Source organism: Mesocricetus auratus, unplaced genomic scaffold, assembly GCF_017639785.1.
Source record: "Mesocricetus auratus isolate SY011 unplaced genomic scaffold, BCM_Maur_2.0 Super-Scaffold_100013, whole genome shotgun sequence".
Lineage (NCBI taxonomy): Eukaryota > Metazoa > Chordata > Mammalia > Rodentia > Cricetidae > Mesocricetus > Mesocricetus auratus.
Window position 1 is genome coordinate 80,356,368 of NW_024429196.1, and position 10,691 is coordinate 80,367,058.

A 10,691-nucleotide genomic window follows, 5' to 3' on the forward strand; every position below is an offset into this window, starting at 1 on the left:
TCTAAAATACCAAGGGCCAGGCAGCCAAACTCACCTAGTTAGGTCCTGACAAGTCAGTCCAGACCCGTTTTATTAAGATTTTTATGAGGAAAATGAACCCATTACAAATGGTGCTCATGGGAAGTCACCATACTGGAAAGACTGACAGAGTGACAGGTTGGCTAATGAGAGCTAGAAAGCCTGTTGAGATGATAAGAACAACAGGAAGGGAAACATTTGTGTCACGACCACCTCGACCAGCAAGGAAGACGCGACTCAGGAATCCTTCTCACAAGCAGTTTATTCAGGACCTTGAACAAATCTTCTGACCCCAGGGAGTGCCCACCCACAGCTTAAAAAGGCCCTTGGGCGGCCAACCCCGGTAAGCCATGTGGCGACAGCAGATAGGTCCACATATGAGGAAGCAAGCCTGATATCCAGCCTTGACCAAATAAGGAGTTGTTTATCACAGAGAGCACCTGCTGTCGGGCTAGCAAAAGGCAGAAGCCAGCACCATCTTAAGGGTGCGGCACTTCACAGCTCTCTACAGTTCCCCCTTTTTTGTTTAAAATGCAACAGGCAAGAGTAGAGGTCTGATCTCTGACAATGACAGGGACATTGTACTGATTTTTGTTTGGTGTCATCCACTCAACAAACATCAGACCCGTCCAATACCCTTTTTTCCAGAGGCGGGACTCTTGGGTACCAACCCGCATGCAATCAGACATGCTCTTCTCTGGGTCATTATTAGCTGACTCAGAGTGCAGTGCTCTGCCTCGCATCCTGAGCATATTTAATTAGTTTTTAAGGTGGCTAACCATGCCTGTGGGGGACTGTCCTGCTTCAATAGCAGTAAAGGCCTGAATGATCATGGCTGCATTGTGTCTTTTTGTGTGACTCTAACCTTATATAGAAACCACAAGCAAACCAGGGAGACCAACACCAAGAGACCTGTTAATGCTCCTATACCCACCCACTCCTTAAGATGGTTCATTGTAGAAGTCAGCCAGGACGATAATCCCGATGCAAAGGAAAGGTCCACTCTGGTGGAATTCACATGGACCACTGCCAGCCTCAACTCCTTTAAAGTATCTTCAAATTTAAGTGACCAATTCTGTAAAAGAAAACTGGACAAATACTTGGACAAATTTGTAGCTTTTGTAAAATTGGCATACTGAACAGGAACACATATAATCCTTGCATTTTCCATTTGCAGCCTCCAGGTGCCAAGATTGCCACTCACTTCTCCTTAATTTGGCAGTGATTTTCCAAGCCTTAATGGCTATCTGATCCACCTGTTCAAACACCTGTCCTGGATATCCTGTCTGCATGTTTGTAAATCTACCTTTTCATTGCTGGAAGGGGGCACTGTTCATACCATGGGGATCATGATAATAGTTTGGAGTTCCTCCTCATTCTCCTCGGAGTCCGTAGACTCTGAGTCTTCTAGAGCTGAGTACATCTTTCTTTTCTGTTTTCCTCCCTTTTCACCGTTTGTCTGCTCTGATCTCTCCTCTTGTAATTGTTCTAAAGCATTTCTCCCCTTTTTAACTGCCTCACTACATTTCTGATCCTCAAGGGAACTTTTTACTAGTCTCCAGACAGGCCGAACACCACCTCTGAGCATTTGAAATAATTCAGCAGCATTTATCATCAAGTGTACTTTAGCAGTTGTTCCTTCCTGAGCAATCAAAAAACTGAAAAACACAATAGTATACAGTATCCAGAATGTTTGTGTATTTTCCATATTGTTCCTCAGTCCCATGTCTCCCTAACTTCCAAAAATCTTAAATTCTTAGAACGAAGCAGCTCATTTAGAGCCAAAAAATTGGGTGCAAATGAGAAGCGCCCATAGCCAAACTAACAATGTTTTTACTTTTGGTTCCTGCTAGCCAAACTAACAATGTTTCTTTTAAGCTTCTAATGTTTCTTTTTAGCTTTTACTTTGGGTTCCCTGCTAGCCAAGCTAACAATGTTTTTACTTTTGGTTCGCTGCTCCACGAACCATTTGTCCTGCTCTCTCTTTACCTACAGAGAGGAGTAAACCAACAGCTCTTGTCCCAGTCCTTTTTTTGCCCCGCTCTTGTCGTGGTCCCTTTTTTAATCTAAGATTCTTTGATCGCAGCAACTCGTTGAGTGCCAGAAAAATTGGGCGGGATGTGGAATTACCCATGTTTTAATAACAAACAGTGAAAAGAAAACCCAAAAAATAAAATTGAATACCACCCAAAGGGCCAAGAAAATAATAATCCATACAACCCTCTGTTTCACTTTTACTCCGTCCGCTTTGACGCGGCTCTACTTTCATTTTTATCCCGTCCGCTTTGATGCGGCTCTGCTGCTTTGCTTTCCCGTCCGCTTTGACGCGGCTCTGCTGACCGTTCTCCCCTTCTCTACGGGTGAGAACAATAATCCCGCTCTTTTCGCGGATCCCCGCCTTACCTGGGGACTTACTGGTGCACCCCCTGACCGCTGTGAGTTCTGAATTCCTTTCTTCGTACGGGCCACCAATTGTCACGACCACCTCGACCAGCAAGGAAGACGCGACTCAGGAATCCTCTCACAAGCAGTTTATTCAGGACCTTGAACAAATCTTCTGACCCCAGGGAGTGCCCGCCCACAGCTTGGAAAGCAAAGCAGCAGAGCCGCGTCAAAGCGGACGGGACTAAAGGGAAAGTAGTAGAGCCACGTCAAAGTGGACGGAGTAAAAGTGAAACAAAGGGTATTATTTTTTTTTCTTGGCCCTTTGGGTGGTATTCAATTTTATTTTATTTTTTTTTCCTTCTCACAAGCAGTTTATTCAGGACCTTGAACAAATCTTCTGACCCCAGGGAGTGCCCGCCCACAGCTTAAAAAGGCCCTTGGGCGGCCAACCCCGGTAAGCCATGTGGCGACAGCAGATAGGTCCACATATGAGGAAGCAAGCCTGATATCCAGCCTTGACCAAATAAGGAGTTGTTTATCACAGAGAGCACCTGCTGTCGGGCTAGCAAAAGGCAGAAGCCAGCACCATCTTAAGGGTGCGGCACTTCACAGCTCTCTACACATTTGCATACATTTATTTATCTGTCTGTCTGTTTTAAAGGGGCTAGGAATACAACTTAATTGTAGAACACTTGCTTAACATAGGTTCAATCTCAAATGACAACAAAACCACAAAGCCACAAACTATTGGTTCAAGTTGCACACAATATGAGCTGTGCTATCTCAACTATGTTTATAACAGGCATACTGAGAAGAAACAGAGTTAAGTCTACGATTAGCTTCAGAATCCACCTACGGCCAGTCATGGTGGTGCATGCATTTAGTGCTAGCAGAGGCAGGTGAACCTCTATGAAGTCCAGGTCAGCCTCATCTACATAGTGCGTTCAAGGCCAAGGAAAAAAAACAGCAAAAAATAAAATAAATTAAATTAAAATAAAAAGCCCATCGATGATGTTAAAATCCACATTCTGAGGTCTCTGTGTAAGGTCTTTTCTCACCTGATGAAAGATCTGTGCTGATACTGGGAGATAATATAAAAGTTAGCACTCATGAGAGACTGTATTCAACGGGCACAGTCTGTCCAGTTTAATAACTAAAATGTTACCCCAGGTAAATTGTGAGTGGTCATCTCTTTATGCTTTGTGATTTTTTTGACTGTTCATTTTTGTTTGGGGGGTTGTTTTGTTTTGTTTTAAACTTTCTGTTTTACTATACTTGGCATTTTTAGTGACCTGGATATGTTAAGAACTTGAACATTTATTTTCATTTTTTAAAAAATCCAGGTGTAAAACATGCAGTTTATCAAGAAGCATGCTTAGACCTAAAGCTACATTAGAAAGTGATCTGGGCCAGGTGATGGCTGCTGCCCCTCTCTATTCTCCCAACCTCTGAGTAGGAGGATTTGCAGTGCTAAACCAGCCATGTTTCACAAAAACAGCCTCAGATCACTGGCAGGGAAGTTCGTAGACCTTCGATCACCAGGAGCCACATAACCGCCAGGTGTTCTCCTCTGTGGGCGCTCTCCCCTTGCTGGTGTGTGCAGAGAGCTCTGACAACACTTCCCAAAGCCACAGTTCATGGTGGAGCTTGAGTGGAAAGCCGAGTAATTATCCCTGCAGAATTAAACTCACTCAGGTAAGACTGTTGAGCCATCTCAACTTGCAACTGACTTAGAGGAGGTGAAGTCAAGACCTTTGTGGAAGAAAATAGTTTGATAAACCCATTACACCTCATGCAGGAGGTAATGAAAGCCTTAAATCGGACAGAGCTGGCTACAGCGTTTAGTTAATAGATCCTTCCTTTGAGATTTACAGCAACCACAGTGACCTATTGGGGACTTAATAGTAAGACATTTTTCACTTTTTGTATGTAGTCAACAATTCCTCTAAAATGCATGTGAGCAGTTAGAGCACTCGGTTCTTTAAAAAACAAACAAAAAACAAAGCCAGACAAAAGAAATAAGATAAGAAACTAAGAAAAATGATTTAACTATTAAATTAGCAAAATAAACAAGCTTTGTGAATTCTGAGAAGCCATCTCCTCCAGTGTCCGTCCCTGCGTCCTGCCCCTGTGTCCCGAAGTTAGGCTGACTCCTCCTGCCCTTAGCTGCTGAGTAGCAAAGCTTCCCTGGGAAATGCAGGGCTAACACTGTTTTTGTGGCGTGAAAGGTGTGCAGCTAGCAGGGTCAAAGGGGAAAGGAGGCAACTGAAGATGGGAGAACCACACAGGCAGTCAGTGTGGCTTGGTTGGGGACATATGATCATCCCATGTGCTGGACACTTCTCCCGTCAAAAGTGGAGAGGAGGAGGAGAAGGAGGAGGAAGAAGAGGGGATTTTTCCAAAGGGATCTCGGTTTATAAGCTTACTAAAGCTCATCAAACTGTATGTTTAAAGCATTTGCATTATCTGACATGTGAAGTGTATATCACAACATAATTGTATGTTTTTTATTTTGCTTTGTTTTGTTTTGTTTTATGAGACAGGGTTTCTCTGTATTGTTTTGGAGGCTGTTGGTCCAGCCCGGCCTTGAACTCAAAGCAATATGCGTGCCTCTGCCTCCCTAGTGCTGGGATTAAAGGCATGCGTCACCACCGCCCGGCAGTTTTTTAAATAAGGCAATTTAAAGCATGGATTAGACACTGTCAAAATTAAAATTCAGATCCACAGAAACTATGGTGCAGGTGAAGACTGGGATACATCCTTGCTCATCAGTGGAGGCTAAGAAGCCTGCCTTTGCCTTCTGCGTATTACTTAAATCTGGTATTGTTTAACAAGCCTGGGAAAGGCTCAGTCACAGGCACAGAGCCACACCGGACTGCAGCTCTGGCGAACATAGAGTTCAGGAAAGCTCACGCTGCTGCCCTCATCTCCAGCAGCTGTGTGGCTGTTCTTGAGGTGTGTCTGACACAGCAGCAGGTTGGGTAACTTCTCAAGGGCCCTTGGAATGCCTGGGCTCAGCAGGCAGCTAAAACCTGGCTTTCCAGGGGGGCAGCCTCAGCAGGAGACCCAGCTATGTCCCAACCCCCCTCTGCTCAATCTGCCCCCTCCTTGTGGACATTGAAGCAATTCTTGATGCCTGTGCCAACACAGGCTCTAAGTTAGACATATTTTAAAAATTAGGCATAGCCAATTAAATTATGAGAAAATTACATTGGTAATAAAATAGTGTGGAATATATTTCTCTGAACATGACTCCAAGATCATTTGAAGCAAACCCCAACAACTCATTAGTAGATTTAAGAAGGAATACAATTAACCATTCCTCCATTATACAGTTTTAGAAATATGGCCTCAGATTCTTTAACTTATATTTAAGAGGTGATGACAGAGGACGGGTAATGTAGCTTGCCTAGAGTTGGTAGAGTTGGTAGAGTTGCCTAGCACACACAAAACCCTGGAGTCTCTCCCAGATTTTACCCTGGTGCCTCAGGTTAGCAATCCTAGCATTTGAGAGGTAGGAACTTGAGTCGGAAGTTCAAGGTCACCCTCAGCTACATCCTCAGAGTTCAAGGCTAGTTTAAACTATGTGATACCTAGTCTCAAAAAAAAATAGATAAAGGAAGGAAGATGGATAGGTAGATAGATGACTGACTGATGATAGACACATAATATCTAAATATAATGTGGGCATCTCTTGTTGTCAAGGTCTATAAAGAAAGCAATGGTTGATGTTGGGGAAGGTTTTAAGAATGCATATCTCTTTTGGTTACAATGTTGCAATTTATTCAACAAGACGCTCAGAGAACCCAGCAGGTCTCTCTAGAGACGTGCAGTTCTAAGCAAGTGAAACAGCACAATGTCTTGCACAGACCTGAATTTGAACCTGAAACCTTAAAACAATGATAGCAAGATCACCAATCTTAGAACGTGCTTTAACTGCACAGTATTTTCCCAATTCTGTTGTTTCAAGTCCTTGTAAATGAGCCCAGAACAAAACTCCTACATCTGAGGCATCTGCATCCTCATCCTGTGCCTGGTCTTATGACCAACATGGGGCTCTCAGAATGGGAATAATTTAGGCAAGCATTGTCTTAGTTAGGGTTTCTATTGCTGTGAAGAGACACCATGACCATGGCAACTCTCGTAAAGGAAAAACATTTAACTGGGGCTGGCTCACAGTTTCAGAGGTTTAGCCCGTTGCCATCATGGTGGGACACGGTGCCATGCAGACAGACGCGGTGCTGGAGAAGGAGCTCTGCATCCTGATCCACCGGCAGCAGGAAGTGAGCTGGCACCCACACTGAGTGCATCGTGAGCAAAGGAGACCTCAAGGCCCACCCCCCCACACACACACAGTGACACACTTCCTCCAACAAGGACACCCCTACCCCCAACAAAGTTGAACCGCCTACGCGTGCCACTCTCTTTGGGGGCCATTTTCTTTCAAATCATCACACACATCCCCATTGTTCTCTCCTTTCCCAGCCTCCTCTGGTGACTCAGGTGGGCCCTCCGTCAGAGGTGTGGCCCTGGCTGTTGTCCCTTTGGTTTTAGCCAATGGGAGCCATGGAAAGGAGCAGGGTGGGGCCTTAGGCAGAGACTTTCTTCCTTCTCCTCTTGGAGTGGTCTGCAGACATGGGTACCATGAGCTGTGCAATGGGAAGAGGGGGAAGGCGTCTTGGCCTAACCCTCCCTCATCAGGGGATTGTCTCCTCCAGGAGCCAACTGCACAACCCTCACCGTCTCTTTCCAGTGCCTTTATCCTTTGTCTCTTGGCTTGAGACATCTAGGGAAGCTTTTGTTGTTCCCTGCTTCATCAACAATATTGCTTCAAAAATTCTGGTTGCTCTGCCAGCAGAGCTACACCAGGAGTGGCACAGAGAGAGAGAGAGAGAGAGAGGGCGGGAGGGAGGGAGGGGGAGAGAGAGAGAGAGAGAGAGAGAGAGAGAGAGAGAGAGAGAGAGAGAGAGAGGCCCCCTCACATTTCTTTCCACTCAGCAACACCATGATGGGTTTTCCTTCACTGGCTCGGTGGTGTGCTCTCGTTTAGAAAGCAGTCATTGCAGAAAGCTTCTGGCAGAGCCCTTTTTGTGGTTCGGGTAACGTCACTAACAGTTCCCCAACTAGCAACGTTCATGATTTTGACGTTGTTTAAGTACAGACCACGTCATCTACCCGCAGGCTTCTAGAAGGGTCAGCGTTTCACACCATCCTCTTTGTCTTCGACAAAGAGATTCCTGTCCTCGTTTTGCAAGCACGAAAACCACCAAAGGGAAGCACTCCACGGCGCATACCTCAGGCCTGTGGCTGAACGAGGCCCCTATGTCCATTGGCTCCTCATGGTTGTCCTCCTGCCGCAGCCTGGAGGAAGCATGTTAGTTACCAGAGGATACAATGTATATTCTTTCCCGACAGCTGCCTGGGTCCCTACACTGTCTCAGCTCCCAAATAACACACGAGACGCTATATTAATTATGAAACTTTAGCCGTTTGCTATGGTTTCCTAATGGCTAGCTCTGACTTAATTATTAGCCCATGTTTCTAATATATATTTTGTACTCAAGGCACAAAATTCTCCTGGCAGGCACAGAAGTTGCTGTCCCACCTGCTCTGAGCCTGTGGCTGTGCAGAGGGTCTCGCCACACTCAGAAAATGCATTGCTGAAGTCGAAGAGTGGCAGCTCCTTCCTGGCCACCCAGGCCTTCTCCACACATTCCTGAAACATCACAGCTAAACTTAGCGTGTCATGCCCAAAGAGCTTGTCCACCTTGTTCCCCCAAAACCCTGCTCTATATTCCAGGGATTCTCCATCGGATGGACATTCCTCTGCCTTCCCTGCTCCCACTGCCCTCCTCCACGTTCCTCTGCCTGGCAGAATGTACAACACCAAGCGGTGCTGTCACTGAGGGCACATACCTGTGGTCATATAAACACATAAGCACTTTCAGCAACAGCCACAGTCTCAGGGTCTGGCCACGAGAGGAGGCGCCAGACAAATCGGGCTCAGAGAAAGAGATGCTGGCCAACACTGCGCACCCTGGTGCACAAAGCAGGGGGCAGGCGGGGGCAGCAAGTGTCTTCACCAGGTCTGTACCCTGGCTCTCCTCCTCCCCAGGACAATGCTGGGAATGGAGAGGTAGGAGAGGTTAGGAAATTACAAGAACCCTCAGCACCTCCATGTATAGTGTCAACTATGGGTTGGCTTTCTTTACTGATAGGACTACGGCCATACCATCCTGAACGCGCCCGATCTCGTCTTTACTGTTAGGAGGGGGCCCTGCGTGCATAAGCATGAGTGTATGCATGAGCGTGCACATGAGCATGAGCGTGTGCAATCATGCGCATGCGTGCCTTTATGTAAGGAGGGAAACTGATGGAAAGGAAGAAGGGAAAAGAATATCCTTTGGTGTGTATAAATTACACCTGAAGGCTGATTTTTTTAAATCACCAAACACTATAGCAGACAAAATAAGGCTGCTGTATGATTTTTTTTTCTTCGTGAAAATGATTTTTTTTCAGGCCATATGTTCCGATCACAGTTTCCCCTCCCTCATTTCCTTCCTGATTGTTTCCATCTCCCTATCCTTCCAACTGCACGTCTTCTCTCTCTCTCTCCCTCTTTAAAGGACAAGCAACAAAATAAAGCAAAAAGCCAGAGAAACACATACGCATACACCATAAAAACACAAAAACAGAAACAATAATGTACAAGTAAAGTATGCCCAAACAAAGCAATACGGGATTTTAAAAAAATCTCCAAAGGTTCCATTGAGTTTGCTCTGTGTTGTCCATCTACTGCTGTGCAAAGGGGTCTGCCCTTCAGCGGGGTGTGTATAGCTAGTGAGACTCCAGAGGAACAACTAGGTTTTTTTTTTCTTTTCAAGAAGTCAGTTGGAGGTAACTTCTGGGTTAGGGGTGCGAGATCCTGTGCACTCCTCCCTCTTACCTTTGGAACCCCCATCAGGCTTGGACCTTTGCTGACCCTGTGTGTGCTATCACAGTCTCTGTGAGTTACTGTGTGTGCGTCAATCTCTCTGTGGCCAAGACACTGTTTCCTCGGTGTTCTCTGTCCCCTCCGGCTCTCACAAACTTTCTCCTCCTCCTCCACATGATTCTTGACTGGAGGGAACTGATGGGACATCCCACTTAGGACTGAGCATCCCAAGGTCTCTCACTCTCTACGCCTTGTCCAGTGGCGAACTCTTTGTGTCTGTTTCCGTTTGCTGCAGGAGGAAGCTTCTCTGATCAATGAGTACGGCTAGATGCCCTTAGGAGTCATTTTTTTTTTTGTACGTTCCTTTAGCAGAACAGCATCTGGCTCTCCCCTGGGCCCCTGGACTATTTAGTCTCAGGGTCTTGGCCGCCTACGTGGTATCAGGCACGGGTTCCCTCCAGTGGAGGAGGCCTCAGATCCAGTCGAATAGTGGCTACTCTCACAGCTTTTGCACCCCTATGGCACCCGTGTGGCGTGAACAGCACCCGGTCACCATTGCAGATGGCAGCATTTGTGTCTGGGTTGGTGGTTACCTTCTCCTCACAGTACCATGAACACTAGCCCGCAGGGGTGGCAGCACCAGCTTGACGTCCCTGGATTTCCACTAAAGGGGTAAGTGATGGAAACTGGTCATGGTCGCAATCTCTCTTGGAGATTTTACCCAGTGGTTTTCTTAAGGTAAACAGTTCCCTGAAGGAGACAGCCAGAGATGGCTTGCTAATTGACAACATTCACAACAATAAGGAAATTTGGATTAAAAAAAAAACTATTGTATAAAAATCCTCCAGGGAACAGTTTTATGCCTATCTTCCACACACATGTGGCCCTGTTGCTCTTGGGTAGACACCAAGACATGATACTGCAGGCCCAGAAACCAAGCATACTTTTAAAAGGTTTGGCAAATTGCCCTGTATAAAAAGGCAGGGGAGGGGTCAATCCAAACCAGATTCGGTTTACAGAGTCACCCTCTCCATGAGAGACCTCGCCAACATTTACATTGTTTAATGTGGAAATATTTCCCACTCTAAGGAAACACAAAAGTTTGTTTTAATTTGCATTTGGTTGATAGTGAGATCACCCATTTTAAGATCTGTTTATTGTCTCTTCCGTTTGTGCTCCTGTAGATTTCCAATCCATAGGCTGGGTTACCACTGTCTCCTCTGGTTGCAGTTGGTCTACTGGTATTCTTTGTATATTCTAGTATTATTTCTCTTTCTATGGTGTGTTAAAAGAGCATTTTTCCTGACTAATGACAGCTAGTCACATGATCTATTGGACTGATGGGGAAGTCCTG